General features: G+C 43.5%; 1 protein-coding gene across 4 annotated transcripts in view; it reads right to left on the bottom strand.

Moving 5' to 3' along the window:
- Nucleotides 1-18,447, bottom strand: part of FYN (FYN proto-oncogene, Src family tyrosine kinase) — a 212,742-nt gene that overhangs the window by 126,069 nt on the left and 68,226 nt on the right. The gene's annotated exons all lie outside the window — the stretch shown is intronic.

The following is an 18,447-nucleotide window of genomic DNA, read 5'->3' as shown; positions in this document are numbered from 1 at the left end:
ATCTATTGAAAAAGTTTCCTGGGGCTTTGGTTTACAGTCTACAGCACCTTTGGAGGGGAAAGCCCTAAGTAGAAAGGTGGTCTGTCTAGGTAGCACACAGTCTGTGCTCCACATCCCCCCCTTCAAAGTTACCCCAAGACATCAGTTCAGCTTGCCTGAGTCTTGCTGTGGATTAACGTTTAGTTTCACCCAACAGTATGGAATATTGAAAATAACTCCCAGGACACCATTCCTGCCTTTGTCCATTTCCAGGCTCTTCAGATTTCCATCGTGGATACACATGGCCATGAGGCAGACTCCTGACCTTCCTCAGAGCAGCCAGCATCACATACATGGAGAGAGAATTCTGTCCCCAGTCTCGGGGGGCAGCCTGACCTCAGCAGCTGGTCAGAGTCTGTGCAGGGCTGGCTCATTACCATTAGACATGGGCTTCACACAACTGCTCCAGCCACGCTGAAATCCATCCCTGGGGACATAGAAACCACACGGCCAGACTCTGTTCTCAGATGCTTTGTTTTTCTGAACCCTCTGTGGTGAAGATTTATTTGGGCCCTTACACAGCACCCTGGGGTGCTGGGAACCCCCAGGGGAAGTGAGAAAGGGTCTCACTACAGCCTCCTCTCTGAGCTGGGAGAGGATTATGTGTGACGGGACTGTGGAGGGTGGAGGGTTCCCATGAGGGGGACCTCACTCACCCTCAGAGATGAGCATGGGAACTGGCCTTAGAAGTTGAGAGGCTCTCCTTCACTTGCCAAGAACACCCAGGACCTTCCTTGGAGGTTCTCCAATCTTGGAGATCTCCAATCTTCCTTGGAGATTCCATCCCCCCAATATTAGCTTCCCAAAGGAGATTCCTTAGATTCAAATACTTCATTTTTCTGCAGACTTTCTGATGCTAATTCTACACTTATTTCCACTATCTGACCAACAATGGTTTGGTGGATCATTTTTTGTGTGTGTGTGAATAACATTTTATTGCTTTTTAATCCTGTACCCTCTATTTAAAAACCTCAATAATACAATAGGACAAAGTGTATTATGTTCTCCTTTACATGCAATCTTATAATATATTTCAACTTAAAGTGAGCAGGAAAGCCCTAAAATATAATACTTCTTTTGAAAAACATATTTAAGGAGGCTTCTATATCCCCAGTTAAACTTTCCTCTGGTAAGAAAATAGTATTTGCTTTTAAAGTCATTTTACTAGGACCTACTGTATAGCACAGGGAACTGTGCTATATATTATATATACATTATATATATATATAATATATTATATTATATATATATATTATACATATATACTCACTCTGTAATGATCTATGTATAATTGATTTACTTTGCTATACACCTGAAACTAACACAACATTGTAAATCAGTTATATTCCTCTAAAAATTAAAAAGAACAAAAACAAAAACCATGCCCTCCTCTTAAGGTACAATAAGTAAATATGATTTGTTTGATTCATGAAATGCTTAAATAAATCTTAACTTGCTTAAGAAAACAGGCAGAAGACTTACACAGAAATTTCTCCAAAGAAGACATATAGATGGCCAATAGACACAGTGAAAAGATGCTCAATGTCACTAATTATTAGAGAAATGCAAATCAGATCTACAATGAGGTACCACCACACTCAAGTCAGAATGGCCTGGAGCAGGTGTAGAGAAAAGGGAACCCTTCTACACTATTGGTGGGATGTAAGTTGGTACAGCCACTATGGAAAAGAGTCTGGAGGTTCCTCAGAAAACTAAAAATAGAATTACTATGTGATCTAGCAGTTCTACCCCTGGGAATATACCATCCAAACAGAACTATAATTCAAAGAGATACATGAACCCCTATGTACATAAAACTACTATTCACAATAGACTAGACACAAGAACAACCTAAATGCCCATCAACAGATGAGTCGATATAGAATATGCGGTGTATATATATATATATATATATATATATATATATATATATACACACAATGGAATACTAGGCGGCCATAAAAAAGAAATAATGCCATTTGCAGCAATATGGATTCAGCTAGAGATTATCACACTAAGTGAGGTGAGTCAGAAAGAGAAAGACAAATACCTAATATAAGTGCATATTTTAAAGTCAGGAAACAACCATTTGAAATATGTTGAAATCAAAGAAAGTATGCATCTAATACCTCCACACACAACTCTGATTTGCTACTGGTCTTTGATCACACTGGCATGCGAGGCAAATTTTGGAAATGTTACTTTAAAAGTACATATGTAAAGTATATACACACATGTGTCTAAACTCACTTGCAAAGAGGTTTCAAAATAGATGTGGCAGTGGCCAGGGCAATGACCAGGATGAGATTATAAATTACAATGAACTCTTTGGTTTGGGCAACATTGTCGTTCTCCAAACATTTATTGAGCACCTGTCATGCTCCAAGCACTCTGATAGGTACTGGTTAGTATGTCAAATCTGATTTATCAGTAAGTCAAAGTGGGTCTCTGGGACTGAACGACCCATTGGGCCAACAGTGAGCCTATGCATCCCAACTCTAACAAGGTCCAGGGGCAGGCAGGCTGGGCAGTAATCATGCAGCCCCTGCCCTCAACCCTCCCAGCTCATCTGGGTTCTTAACCCTCCCTGGGTCTGTGGCCCTGAGAAAGGCCAGCTTCACCTCTCCAGTTCCAGCTGCCTCATTTGTAAAACAAGGATAATCCTGACCCAGATCACAGCCCTGCGGTGAAGGACAAGTGAATAGAATTCTGGGCTTGTTTTTATCTGCACAGTGCCAGATGGATCCTACCTGTTTATAACCAGTATTGCTTCCTTTTTTTGGAAACGCTACACTTAAACTTAAGAAAAAATAAAGGGTTGGAAATAAGGTTCAGTGATTAAAGGGATATCCCATATTTTCCTTTCTCGGAGTGTCTAAATTAACAATTTCAGAAACGAATATCTATTTCCCATACTCAGACAAAAGCAGAGGGAACTCAAAGTTCTTACAAGGTTCGGTAACATTCCAAGGACAAACCTTGGTGAGGTGCTGCCAGTCTTGAGGGAAATAATTCAATTATAACTAGCACTTCAGAAACCTAATAGAAGCAATTTAGCTTTCCATCTGTTTTAGAAGTGATTCTTTTTAAAAGTAACATTTAAAAACAAACAAGTGTTAATCTAAGTGTTATAAAATTTAACATTTTTTAGACAGACTACCGGACACTGAAAGAATACCATCTTTCTCAATGAAAACCTCTCTTCTTTGTCACCCACATTAAAGTCATTTTCCAAACATTAATAACATCTGTATAAATGAATGCCCTATAATGGACGGAAGAGGAGACAGAGAAGGAACTGGGAAGGGGTGGGGGAGAGACATAGATCTAAAAATCCGGCCCTTCAGAAGCCTCCCTTTATTGGCTAAGAAGGTGAACAAACAAACACTGTACAAATTCACTCACTGTTAGAGAAAGTGCAGCTCTAACTACTGGTGTTTGCACTTTACTTGAAAGGTTAAGGGTACTTTCCACTTGTTTCTACATCTTCAGATTCTCTGGGGTCCTTGGAGCGTTCAAAAGATTTATAATCATCTGGACTAAAAGATTTACAATTATCCCCACCCTTCAACTGTTCATTTCATCAATGTTACCCTGTTATAACTGCACAAGTAGGACAGGGCAGAAACAGCTCAGGTGAAGCAAATACCTCTACTTACTTCTGTTTGTGGGTGCCCAGGGGCATGGTCCCCTTCCCACTGTTCGGGCAGCTCCCCCACAATAAGAACATGCATGGTGGCCCCAGGTGAAACCTCTCACACAGATCTTTCCTGTATTTACACCGACCAAGCTTGCCATTCCCCACTTCCAACCCAGGTGGGGCAGGACTACACAAACAACTGCCATCCTTCACACTGAAGGACGAGAGTGTGCTGTGATGTTATGCTCAGTAATCGCTTTTCTTTAAAAAAAAAAGGAGTTGTAAAAATTATATTTAAAATGCTTGTTGATGCCCTGTGGGTGTGAGTCACTTTGTAAAGCAGGATCAAAATGGATCCTCTGTTATGGGTTCCTGCTGGTTCTTTGATTCTAAACAACTTTATTAATGTTAATAGGAGTTACGTACACATCAATGGGAGAATAAATTCCTTGGGTTTCGTGGCACTTCAATTAATGATTTGTAATAAGCCGTGTAAAATGCTTTCTAATTTTCTTCCAAGTAATGACACACTGCCCTAGAAGAGCTGAAAATTAGGCATGGGTCTCACCACGGGGGTGGGAAAGACAGGGGGATGGGAGAAAGACGGCTCTCCAACTGGTTGGAGTCTCTGCAGGAGAGCTTCTAGCCTGGAGTGCGGGGGGAGTGGGGCAGGAGGGGCAGACACAACTCGCCCAAGGGATAACGAATGTGATGAAGGGAGGAAAAGAAAACGCACAAAAAGCAAGCCTGATACAGAAGGCATTTTCTGTAATCTAAAACGGGAAGGACTGGCTGCAATCACGCTTCTTAATCCTGCCACAGGGTCCTTCCATTTCTCCACAGCGCAAGTTAATACTATTCACTGACTCCTGAAAATCCCCGCCAAGATAAAAATGGGGATTGAAGTTCAAAGGATGATGCAGCAGAATTGCTACTACGTAGGTTATTTTGCCGTGGCACAAAGCTCGGCCTCAATTTCTGGAAACCCAGCTTTCGTTTGAATCTTCTCTTGCCCAGGCCTGCAGCTCTCTCCTCAACTCCGCTTGTGGGAAACCAAGGGCCAGATTATTGAACTCTTCAGAGGACAGGGCAGGATGGCGTGGGGGTTGTAGCAGAGACAGGGATGAATGGCAAATGCCTCAATGCCAAGATCTGGAAAGAGAACAGCTCAAAATTTCAATCTAAAAAATCTCAGGGTTTACTGTTTGATCCTCAACCACCTTACACTTCCTTGTACTTTAACCGAATGTGTCTCAGAGAGTAAGAAGACCTCTGCCATCAAATAACAAGACCCCGCATCATAAAAGACTAGATGCACAGTGGCAGGTGTGGGGGCATCTGCTTTTTAGGACCAGGTGGCTTTTTGGACAAGTTCCCTGTTTTTCCTGTTACACCGGCCTAGTCTCCCTGAAGCAGAATACATGGGAAGTCTTACAACGTGTAGTTTAACTGAACAAATATTTATAGGGAAAGAAATTTGTTGGTTGGAGAAATGAATACCAAAATACAACAGAACTGCTGTACCAGTCACTTAAGACTCAGATCTGTGAATGTATCATTCGCTCTATGAATTTTCACAAAACTGAGGGGCCTCTCCCACGGTCCAGATCATACCAGAAAAACATAAGCCGATTACAAAAACAGCAAGTGCATCTGAGACTGTGACCGATAAAAATGGCACCTGGGTTGTGCATAATTTTTGGATTACTCCTTCCTCTCACTTCTACTGGTGTGAGACACACATATGAGTGCCCTGTAGGCAGCTTAAATGCTCCCAAATGTGAGCACAGCCTTTGAGAAAAAAAGTTTTGCCCCATCTTAGCACCCATGATGACTGGCATGACTTACCCTGGGCACCAGGGGAAGATATCTGTGTGACAGGTAACTGAACAGTGTTCAAGGTGCTGGTTAGGTGCTAGTGACGAGAACAAAGAAGTATCAGGCACCCTCTTGATCTTCAAGGTGTTTGCAGTTCATTCACCGGACAACTAAATACACATGCCAAGCTAACAAACAATGTGATACTTAAGCACTATTTACCAAGATGGATGCAGAGTGGGTCTTAAAGAAAACTGGCTAAAACTCTTGCGACTCCCAGTCATGCATGCTTTTCTGGCTAGGAAAATGCGGGACCAGAAGATGACCAGAATTCAGCTGAAGTTCTTCTAAGTGACAAAAGCAGAAACTAAGCAGCTCAGCTGTTTACCTCCTCTTCTTTAGGAAAAGGGTCCACTCGCCTGTAGACTTGTCCCGAGAATCTTCCTTCCGATCTGCCTCAACACAGCGGCTCCCCAGTGACCATTGGTGTTCCAAGGGTATGCTGCCATATCACCCTCTGAGCACTGCTTTTGGCTAACTGGTAGGACTTTTTTATTTTTAAAATTTTCTAAATTGGTTCCCTTTCAGGGGAACATGTTTATTTGGCTCTTAAAGCTAGTAACTCAATCACTTCAAATATTTGGGCTTCATTTAGTTCAATGTTTTTTTGAACTATGCCACTTTTATGGCTTACAGTTGAAAGGACGTTTCACCCTAATGATCATTTTTTGGAGTCAGTAGATAACATTAATAAGTGTACAGAGGTTTTCTTATTCTCAAGCTACTGTGAATTGACCACACATCACAATGCTGATCAGATCTCAGTCAGTTTATTCATCAAATATTTTCAGTTTTTTAGTTTCACAGGCTCCAATTTGTGAAGTCAAGTATAATTATTGTTAATGTCAGGGAAGGAAGTAATCACTTTATAATGCTTCCAGCCAGTGATTCCTGGGGGGTGGGTAATACAGGGCAATATAAAGAAGGTAATATAAGAATTAAAATATCAGGCGTCCTTGCCTATGACTTTGGCTGGCTAATGTTTAATACTATCACTCCTGAGATAATACAGAAACAATTTGCCTAGGATTATTGCATTTCTGCAGCAAACAGTGCAAATGTAGAATTACCTGAAGAAATAATCTGTGGAAGAGCTTGTGGAATTTCAGCTTCCCAAAGAGGCCATGATACGTTAATGTGGGATATTTTGCTTTCCAAGAAAACATCACTAATATCCATCAAGTCAGGAAGGGAGAAAACCACATGAATAGAGAAGAAGTAAAGAGTCTTCTTTCCCACAAATGACCTTCTCCCCTCTAAATAGTTTCCCATGTGCTAATTCACTGAGGGGATAAGACAGTGTGGACATAGCCACTGGTTCAATGAAGTATTCTTATCCTCAAAGATCCACAGTTTATATCAAAAGCTGCTAAAGTAAATCCAACCCACTTAAAAAGAACATGTCATCCTCACAAGTTGAAAAGCCAGGAAGAGGTATCATGATCCTAAAAATATAAGGTCATGCTTAAGGATTCAGAAAAAAAAAAAAAGCTTTGGGAAACAGCCACTCTTCCTGTTACTATAAAACTCAGCCTCTGGAGGAAATGGAGGTGGTGGTTTTCTCCACTTCAGGAGTGTCCCTCCCTGTTTCATTCTACCCTAAGCACTCCTTTCTGCCCAACTGGGCACCGTAGAGGGCTCTGGGAGCTCTCTACAGACTGCTGCTGACTAGTCTCCTATCATATTTCTGTCCTAAACAGGAATGGAATACTAAACTGCAAAACCACCCATATATATCCTTAAGCCAGAAGGAAGCACCACTTTATGTTTTGCTTTCATTCTACTGAGTAGCCAGATTTGGGAAACCTGCATAACTGCCCCAAATAGCATCTAAAGAAATGAATGGTGAAACCTGGATCTCTTGGTCCTTGTCTTTGTTAACTGGGATATACAACATAACCCAGCCTCTTGGTAATAAGGGGCTACCGAGGTGGTTCTTACACCAACAGAAAAGAAAATGAGGGTGGTGGTGACTCATAAGTGGTCTTTCCCACAAGATTAGGCTAAGTGGGTACTGTGTACAAAGTAGCGCTGTGTGGAAACGGAGGCTTGACTAAGAATCTGCTCCGTCAGCACCATGCAGCGGAAAGAACTCAGTGAGGACTTAAGAAGTCTGATTCTCCCACAGGCTTCACTGACTTTCCATGACTTGAGTCGTCACTTTACCTTGCTAGCCCTCAGTTTCTTCATAAATAGACATATAATGGAAGAAGGCAGACCAGATGACTCTTCTGTCCCTCCCAACCCTCTGCCCTGACTCCACCCAGGGTTTTACACCTCCTGAAGTCTCTGTCAGCCTGCTTCAGCCTCCCAGCCTTCCGAGCCTTTTGGAAGGGCTTATCATGGAGCCCTCCATTGGCTTCACCTCCCTCTAGGGTCCTTTCTGCCACCCCAAAACAATCATCAGATGGCCCAAAGTGGATCCACAAGCCAGCCATGGATAATGATCCAGGACTTAGGAGCACCTGCTTTGGAGGCTTCTGTACCACCCAGGAGGCTGTAAACCACGACCCCTCTCATCCACAGCATCTTTTTCAAAGAACCACTGAATGTCAGGCACTCAGCCATTCTGCAAGCTGACAGATAAAATTCAAGATGCCTGGTTAAATTTAAATTTTGAATAAACAGTTTGGGATATACTTACACTACAAAATTATTTGTTGTTTATCTGAAATTCAAATTTAATCAAGCATCATGTATTTTTTTAATTCACTAAATCTGGCAACCTTCCACTTGATAGATGCTGCTGTTGGTGGTGTTAGGTACCAGGCTGCCCCACCAGACAAGCTTTAAGGAGAAGAAAACCACCACTGCCTGGCTTCTGGATCTCAGAAGCAAAAGTCTCTGTGGTTGCAGTGTTTTTCTACTTAATCCTCTCCCCACTCTACAACTGCCCATTCTCTATTCCTCCTACTGGCTTCCTGTCACCTCACATTCCACGTGGACCCCCTTCCCAAGGTGCCCCCCTCTTTCCAATCACAGCCCCCTTTCCCCTGGCCGAACAATTTAATTAATTAATTCACACATGTGTCACTGATCATTTAATGAGTCATCAACTTCCTCTGAAACTGCCTTTTTAAAAAAAAAAAAAAAAAAAAAGGTCATGTATAACCTCAAATGAAAATAATCAAATTGTAGGTTACCAAAAAGTTGAAGTGAAAAAAAATGTAGGCTGTGTGACAGGAAGGTATGGTGGAGCTGGGGGGTGGGGGAGGGCTGGCACCACCTACTTGCTGGCTCTTGCAACAGTTCCTCTGAAGTGTTTTTCTGCTCCTCCCAGCCTTTTCCTCTTGTCTTCTGAGCCTATGATGGCCCTCAGGGTAGCTGAAGACCCCATACATAGACAAGGGATGAAAGGAAGGGTGGAGTGGAATGGGGTAGACTAGGGAGGTGGTCTGTTAGCAGGTCTTCTAGCCAGCGGTCCCTCTGGCCCCTACCTGCAGTCTGCCCTCTAGGACACCGGCACAGTTCCAGTGTTTAATGTATTTAAATTGTTGAAAATGCAAATCCTGACTGAACTTTCTCCTTTTTTGAGCACCTTGTGTTCAGAGGTGAAACACAAGTGCACCTGATGCTGGTCCAAGTGAGCCCAGGGGCCATTAGGAACCACCTCTCTCTTTCCAGGGCAAATCAGTCTAGACGGCTCTGAAAGCTAACCCACAGGAGAGGGCAGGATAGGCCTCAATATTCTTCACCTGGGTCAGTGGATTCCTCTTCAGGCCCAAATCTGCACTCTTGGAAAGGGTCTCTGTTCCTAGGTTATCCCATCCAAGAAGACCCCTTTATCTCAACATCCACAACCCATCAGCTAAAAGCACTTTACCAAACCATTGAAAGGAAAGGGCTGAAAATGCATGAAATGGTAAAACATAGACAGCTTGCCATCTTTCTCCAGCAATTAGCCCTCAGCAGAGTGACCCTTACTCTGTCTTTTGGGAAAACAGAACTACTCCGTGTCCTGGCTCATAGCTGAGTGAGATGAATTGTTACTACTACTAATGTGGGAGTGAGACATTCTCTCTTACAGTTTTGCAAAAGGCACTGCAAGCTGGCTGGAGGCACCTGGGGTCTGCCCCACTGACTCAGCAGAATACACTTTCCAACTAACTTTACAGTATCTTTGTGACTCTGCCCTGAGATGAGGGATGTGAATTTTTTTAGATGATTACAGAGTTCCAGTGGGGATGGGGAACAGGGAGTAACATTCCCTGTGAATCTCACATGCCCTACATCCTGACAAGGAAAAATGAACCCGACCCCTTGGTGCAAGCAGGATTTGAACTCACGTCCTTTTGACACGTTACCCGGTTTCATTCAGGGTCTTGAACCCTGGTCACAATTATCCCTTGGCAGAGTGAATACTGATGCTTTTCCAGAGTGTGGTCACAGAAATGAACTAATAAGCATCCCATGAGCCTATGACAAGGGATCCACCAAAGGCATTTACTTTAACATGGGACTTATAACTTAAAAAACCTTTTTTTTTTTTTTGCAAGATAACAGTGTCCAGTCTTTAGGTAATTACATTTCATATCTTGAGTGACATTTTAGTTATCAATAAGATTCTTTTTCTAACCAGGTGATGGTGAGGAACTCCACGCAAAATGGACACCAAGCTTTCCCATGGGTAATAGGAGACAGTCTTGTCCCTCTCAAATCTTGCATAGTGAGCCAGGAAGGGTCTGGCCACTCCTGCACTGCGTCAGCTCACTGCTCTTAACGGGAGTTGACAGAGCAGCTATTCACCTCTCTCGGGTTGTTTTCTTTCTCATTAAATTGTACTTTTGTAGGAGAAGTCATCTTTACAATTATCAGGTATGTCCCTCACTCACATTTAATGTAACAGTTAAACATGGCACAAGACAGGGGTCTAGTGCCCTGTAACCAGTTATCTGTTCAGAAGGCCACTGGGGTTTGGGGTGCTATGAATCATCATATTCCATGTCTAGTGAACTACAAAAGGTCAGTCATCACAAGGGCCTTAGAACTATCCTCAGCACCCCTAAGTCAGTAGGTGGTAGGGGGTAGGGACCTAAATTTTCAGAGCCTCCCCATGTGACCAAGAAGGACCCCCAAGTTTGGGAACCACATTGGTAGAGAACATAGTGCTATTAAAGCTGAGGTCAGAGGTCAGTCCCTCCGGAACCGTCAGCATTTCTGTGTGTTCCTAAGAAGTCAGCATGTACACCCATTACGAGTGGTGGGACCAGCTGGAAACAGGTGGCATCCTCAAATCATGATAATTTGAGGGGAATTTAATAAAGGGACAATTTACAAAGACGTGGGCAGGGTGCAGGAAAGCCACAAGGTCTAATGCAGTGCCCCGGGATAGGAACGAGAAGGAATTGGGTAGGGCAGGCTCTGTCCTACCCCGAGGCCTGAAGGAGCCAGATGAGAGTGGGCACTTGAACTGGAACAGAAATGCTGGTGGGGAGGGCTGGCTGCCTGCCAGGTGCTGTGACCATCCTTGAAGGACTGCTGCCAGCGTGGGAAACTCCACAGGGAAGAAGTGTCCTGACTTCACTACCTCCCTGCGTCCTATCTTGGGCTCTCCCATTGCTGAACCAAACTAGAAACCAGAGGTAAAGAGCCCACCAGTGCAGTGAAGTCCATTTTCTGGGGCACAGACAGAGTGGGGAAAGGCGGATAGCGTTTGAACCCAGAGGAGGAAAAGGAAGATGCCTGGCACTATGTCTCTAAAGAAACTGTATTCGGGAGTGTCAAACCGTCCCCATCAGAAGCATTCCACATGCAAAAGCTGAAGCTCTGATGCTTCTACCATGCTCGCCTATGAAGGCAGCTGACAGTTCAGGTAACTGCAGAAAGGACACAACTCTGTCCAGGGAAGCATCTCAAAAATACATTTACAAATGTACTTACCAAATATTTACTGAGCACCTATTCCATAAAAGACACGATACTTCACCTTAGTTTGTAGTAAAGCTTTCAGCATCTTTTGTGCTAAATGTGTTCATAGAGTTTAGTGAAGCCCCTGTTGCTATTTTTTATAAAGGAAGTAAAAATAATTTTGCTTGAATTGCACATACTCATGTTGTTATTCAATTGCTCAGTCATGTCCAACTCTGCAACCCCATAGACTGCAGCATGCCAGGGCTTCCCTGTCCTTCAGTATCTCCTGGAGTTTGCTCAAACTCTTGTCCGTTGAGTCATTGATGCTATCCAACCATCTCATCCTCTGTTGCCTCCTTCTCCTCCTGCCCTCAATCTTTCCCAGCATCAGGGTCTTTTCCAATGGTTTGGCTCTTTGCATCAGGTGGCCAAAGTATTGGAGCTTCAGCTTCAGTCTTTCCAACAAATATTCAGGGCTGATTTTCTTTAGGATTGACTGCATGTACCTATAACCTATAGCAAAAGTGATCTATGTTTTTCTTTTTAATATATATGGTTTTTCCAGCCTCTATATTAGCAGGCAATTACATGCATAATGTGCTGCCAAGTGACCTGAAATTAGTGGGTTGAGGAATGGATTTATCCCATCTTTCAACTTCTACTTAACTAATGTTAGTTCCACTAAACATAAGTGCTCAGGAAGCATCACGTTTGATCACCATCCTCTAAGGTCACTGCAGTGGGTGCCCAATAAATGACTTTTACACCTCCCTGTCTCTGTGCATACCTGTTTCAATGGCATGGGTGAAGGAAGACGCCGCCTCCTGGGTTCTCCAGGTTAGCTGTGTGGTCAGCGTGCCCTTCCTCAGGACCCCAGGTATTCCCAGAGGCACATTATAGAATCACAAAACAAGAACCTTATTCCTTTTTCTATGCTTTTCAAGCCTTCTCAAACCTCAAAGCTGTCTGCAACAGCTCTCTAACTCCCCTCATGCCCCTCTTCATCAAAGAGGTACAATCTCAGGCACGGAATTGTCTAGTAAGAGAATCTATGAGACTGTAGTGGCACTCTGGTTTTCACCGATTTATTTTCATGATCATCATCAATTCATATCAAATGATACTGGTTTTCTATTTGAGGAGGTCATAAAAAGCATCTTGTAAAAATAAATTTGGTTGGGTGGATCACAACAAACTGTGGAGAGAGATGGGAATACCAGACCACCTTTCCTGCTTCCTGAGAAACCTGTAGGCAGGTCAAGAAGCAACAGTTAGAACCAGAAATGGGACAATGGACTTGTTCAAAACTGGGAAAGGAGCACAATAAGGCTGTATATTGTCACCATGCTTATTTAAATTCTATGCAGAGTACATTATGCAAAATTCTGTGCTGGATGAATCCCAAACTGGAATCAAGACTGCAGGAGAAATATCAATAACCTCAGATATGCAGATAACACCACTCTATGGCAGAAAGTGAAGAAGGACTAAAGAACTGTAGACATGAAATTAAAAGATGCTTGCTCCTTGGAAGAAAAGTTATGATAAACCTAGACAGTATATTAAAAAGCAGAGACATTACTTTGCTGACAAAAGTCCATATAGTCAAAGCTATGGTTTTTTCAGTAGTCATGTATGGATGTGAGAACTGGACCATAAAGAAGGCTGAGCACTGAAGAATTGATGACTTTGAACTGTGGTGCTGGAGAAGACTTAAGAGTCCCTTGGACTTTAAGGAGATCAAGGAGATCAAACTAGGCAATCTTAAAGGAAATCAACCCTAATATCCACTGAAAGGACTGATGCTGAAGCTGAAGCTCCAATACTGTGGCCACCTGATGTGAAGAGCCAACTCACCGGAAAAGACCCTGATGCTAGGAAAGACTGAGGGCAGAAGGAGAAGAGGGCAACAGAGGATGAGATGGTTAGATAGTAACACTGACTCACTGGACATAAATTTGAGCAAACTTCAGGAGATAGTTCAGGGCGTCCCTGATAGCTCAGTTGGTAAAGAATCTGCCTGTAATGTGGGAGACCCCCATTCGATTCCTGGGTTGGGAAGATCCCCTGGAGAAGGGAAAGGCTACCCACTCCAGTATTTTGGCCTGGAAAATTCCATGGACTGTCTAGTCCATGGGGTTGCAAAGAGGTGGACATGACTGAGTGACTTTCACTTTCATGTTCACTTTTGGGAGATAGTGGAGGACAGAGGAGACTGGCATGCTATAGTCCATGGGGTCACAAAGAGTTGGACATGACTTAGCGACTGAACAACAGCAACAAGCATAAAAACAATTTAAGGGAAAATATCTAAGTAATACTGGTGGTACACAGATATGGAGGAAATCATGCAGGTGTATACAAATGACTAAAGTTTGGGAAACAGTGATCTAATGCTCAGTATACCTCCTGAGTCAGAGAGACCTAGGTTTTATTTCTTACTGCCATTAAATAGGCAATAATGACTAATTTTATTGTCTTGTGAATAAACAATTCTTTCATTGAAGGTAGTAGTAGTTCTGGTCAGAGAGTTGAAGCTCAAAGAGACTAATAAAAATTTAGTAAAATTGCTTTGTAATCTGAATTCTGTCTTGTTCTTAACAGAGATGCCTGTGATAAATGATTCAACATTAAAGCTTAAAGATTTACATGCAATATATTGTTGTAGGATGAAAATATGGGAGCATGAATTATGAAGTAGGAGAAAGAGCTAAATACTACTCTACTCATCAGGTCTGACAAGTGAGTTTTTGGCAGTCACTGTAATGTGAAGAGCAAAACCTTCTCTGATTCACACAAGACCTTCATTGAGAGTATTCCAGGGCCATTCGGGCAGAATAAATTACAAAGCAATCTGTCACGGTACGTGAATCCTTCTGATGTCAGTCTGGTAAAAAAACAAAACACTGTACATTCCGTGGTACTGATTAGGAAACACTGTCAACAGTCACCTCCTACACGAACTGTAAATCTCTTAGACATGCTCATTCAACTCTCAAGTTGCTCCCAAAGCCCAAATCCTAGCCTCCTGAAGAATTTACATTTTTGTCCATGTTCCTTTCAAGTCAAGACCTCAAGAGACACTCAACCAACCAATGTTTGAAGCCTTTTTCTCTTCCTACAAATGTAAGTGTGAAGAAGTCAAGTGTCTGGGTGTATTCACGCCCACTTCCATGCACATCTGCACACCCGTGCTCCTGACGTCCCCACTGGCAAACCTATCCAGCAGAAAGAGCCAGAAATGGGTGCTGCCAGGCTCATGCCAGAAAGAGGTGTTTGAGACAGAGTGCTCTGCTTTGTTAAATGCCATATGGCAGCGGGTACTCTAGGGCTGGGCTCCTTTTCCCATGCTCTGTCTGCTGCTGACTTGTTTTAAAAATATTTCTACAATGCATCTATTGTTCTCCCTTCACTATATAATTGTATGACACATTGGCAAACAACTGCTCCTCAATGAATAAAAGTGTGTTTACCAAACAATAATTGAGTTGTTGGCACAGGCAGCAGACCTTGCCCAGCACCAGCTGATGTATGTTGTAGGTTGCACGCATAGAATCCTCAGCCCCTGCCCTGGCTGGATGTACAAACGTCACTACTTGTTAATTTGGGGACCTCAGTTTTAGCCACGTTAAGACTGAGGAATCCTGTTACAAGGTGTAGGATTTCACTGGTGACTATTATTTCTTTTTAGCTTCAGTGCTAGAGCTATATAATAAATAAATTTAATTTTACTTAAGTCCTAAAGTTGAGATTCAAATGAATGGTTTGAAACATACCATAATAGAGAGTTAATTTGGGGGGAGGGGTCATACAAGGCAGAGCTGGACTTGTAAGCATAAGTATAGCAAACACTGGACAATAGGGGTCAAGATGCTTCTATGCTTCTCATTCTAACAGAGACTTGTTTGAGGACAAAGGGCAAAGTGTGGTTTTACATTTCAGTGTCTCTCAAACCCTATCTGTCCTCTGTACATGTTTTTGGGTGTCTGCCTGTTTTTGTTCCTTTCTCTGGGCATTTGTCCTGCCAACAGCTCAGCAACAAGCCATGTGACCAGAGCTAGTCCACCAAGGTATGACTGGACAGCAGAAAACAACAGACCAGAAGGAGGCTCCGCCTACACGCTGGCTGGGAACCTACAAGTTCTACAGCTTGGCTGAAAAAGATAAGCCAATCAGACTGCCCTGCCAGGAATCTGGAATTACAAAATGGAGTGGCTTTACAAGCTAGTTGTGGGTTGCTAAACTGACAGGTCATTTTAAGTGAAATGCCTTTTTAAAAAAAAGCTTGGTGGGGAGCGGGGGGGATGATTAAGAAATGGCTAGACTAGATAGCAACAAAGTGTTTTGCCACCCCTCTAGATATTCTGGGTAGAAAACATTCTGAATTGCTGCTCTTTAAATATAATTAATAATTACTCGCCCAGGAAGAACATTTGAGAAGGAAGAAAAGCATGTACATAAGATCCCTGGTGAGTGGTGCAGAAAGTAGAGGCTAGGGTTTGGTCCATCTGGTGCAGGAAGTCTTATAGCCCATCAGCTGCTGGTTCTCCAGGCATCACAGGTGACTAGGAGAGCTGGGGCCTTGAAATCAGCACAAAGGGAGAAAGACATGTGCCAGGTCCCAGGGCCCATGTCTGAGGACCCTCTGCACCCCAGGCTGCAGCCTGGCCTGGACAGGGTGCTCAGGTATGTCTGTGGGACTGTATGGGAACGAACCCAATCCAAGCACAGCCTTGGGGAAAGGAGAACAGGCTTAGGGTTAAACCTGTCTGAGTGAGAAATGGAGAGCAGCTGCCGCCAGCGCCGTATCTGAGCGAATGGAGGCTGTTCTTCAGAACAGGCCTGAGGCCGCCTGGGCAAGAGGGGAGGGTGCCAGGGTCTCTGAGTGGAGGCAGGGCAGATGGTGATGCTTGGGGGAGAGAACTGAAATGCCCACAGCAAAGCCCCGAGACTCTTCCATCTAAATGGATGTGTTAATGGCTCCCGCGGAGCGGGTGTAAGAGGGCTTAGCACATATGCCTCCGTCTACCGTACTGGCTGTAAAGAAACCATGAGCTTGTCGGCGCCATCTGCTTGGTGTGCACTTTGCAGAACTGTGTGAAGAGAAAAAAGTGTGTGGGGCCAAATGGCTAGAAATATTTTCGCTGTAGACTTAGAAACCAAACATGCTTACACAGCTAAATTATTACATTTCCTTCAAAGTGGGTTATTACATTAAAAATGCTTTTGTTTAAAAAAAAAAAAAAGAGGGGGAGGGTGCTGAACAGTAGGAGGCCACAGAGCTGCTGAAAGGCCAAAAAGCAGGTCGGGGGCACAGACTGAGGCTGCAGACAAGGCTCCTACAATTGGAGTTAATCAATCTTGACTCAGTCACACTGAACCAGGCTTAACCACAAACTCTTCATCGAAAAATGAAGAGTGTGTCGCTCATCTTCCTCAGAACAGTGCTTTGAGAAGTAGCTAATGTCTAAAACATGAAGTTCTTTAGATAAAAGGTATTACCAACATACAGAACATTTTTATGGAGACGGTCATGCCCTCGAGGGGGCTTCCCAGGTGGCTCAGCGGTAAAGTATCCGCCTGCCAAGCAGGAGAAGTGGGTTCGATCCCAGGGTCAGGAAGATCCCATGGAGAAGGAAATGGCACCCACCCACTCAAGTATTCTTGCCTGGGAAATCCCATGGACAGAAGAGCCTGGTGGGCTACAGTCTATTGGGTTGCAAAAGAGTCAGACACGACTTAAGCGACTAAACAACAACAACATGCTATCAAGTGCAGAGTATATGTTAAACATAATCAATATTGTCCTCCTATATTCACTGAGACTGCTCACCTTTTCCCCTCAAAATTATATAAGTAATGCAATTAATTAATTCATTAAACAACTATTCACTGAGCATTTACTATGTTCTAGACCATGGAATAGTCTTCATCAGAGGTAAAGTGAAGTCGCTCAGTCGTGTCCGACTCACGGTGACCCCATGGACTGCAGCCCACCAGGCTCCTCCGTCCATGGGATTTTCCAGGCAAGAGTACTGGAGTGGGGTGCCATTGCCTTCTCCAGGGGATCTTGCCGACCCAGGGATTGAACCCAGGTCTCCCACATTGTAGACAGACGCTTTACCATCTGAGCCACCAGGGAATTTCATCAGAGGTAAGACACTTACAATTATGTTCTAAAATCACAGACTTAGTATGTTGCAAGTATTTTCCAAAATACACCATTGGATCTGTCCTTTCACAATTAAACAGCTTATGAAATTAAACAGTGTCTTCCCCTCTACTAGGTCTGTGACTATCTAATGGTTCAGGGATTTGCAAGGGTTTAAAGAGCTCCCTCACCTAACCAGGATGAACTTTTCTGAAGGCCTAACAGAGCAGCAATATTAGGGAGATACCATGCAACTCCCTGGAGAACCCAACAACTTAAGGAAAACTCTATGAAACAGCATGAGCAAGTCACTGCGGTTTATGAAATACAACTCTGAGGCAATAACCACTCTGTGTTAGCTTCATTCACAACCTATGTCTCATCTTAAGAGAATCCCCAGAGATAATGTGGGACAAATCCTGACACAATGAATACCCAAGGTTACTTCAATACGTTTTATGACACTGAACTGTGACTCTATCAGAGTTTGCTTGGAAGAAAGAAGTAGTAAAGAGTGTGAGGAATGGGACTTCCCTGGTGGCCCAGTGGCTAAGACTCCACACTGCCAATGCAGGGGGCCTGGGTTCGATACCTGGTCAGGGAACAGGATCCCACATGCCACAACTAAAGATCCCACGTGCGGCAACCAAGACTCAGTGCAGCCAAATAAATAAATATTTTTTAAAAGGGCCTCCCTGGTGGCTCAACGGTAAAGAATCTGCCTGCCAGTGGAGGAGACATGGGTTTGATCCCTGGTTCAGGAAGATCCCACATGTTGTGGAGCAAGCAAGCCTGTATGCCACAACTATTGAGCCTGTACTCTAGAGCCAGGGAGCTGAAACTGCTGAAGCTTGCGTGCCTGAGAATCTGTGCTCCACAAGAAGAGAAA

This window comes from Dama dama, chromosome 28, assembly GCF_033118175.1.
Source record: "Dama dama isolate Ldn47 chromosome 28, ASM3311817v1, whole genome shotgun sequence".
In the NCBI taxonomy this organism is placed as follows: Eukaryota; Metazoa; Chordata; class Mammalia; order Artiodactyla; family Cervidae; genus Dama; species Dama dama.
This window is presented reverse-complemented; position numbering and strand designations above follow the sequence as displayed.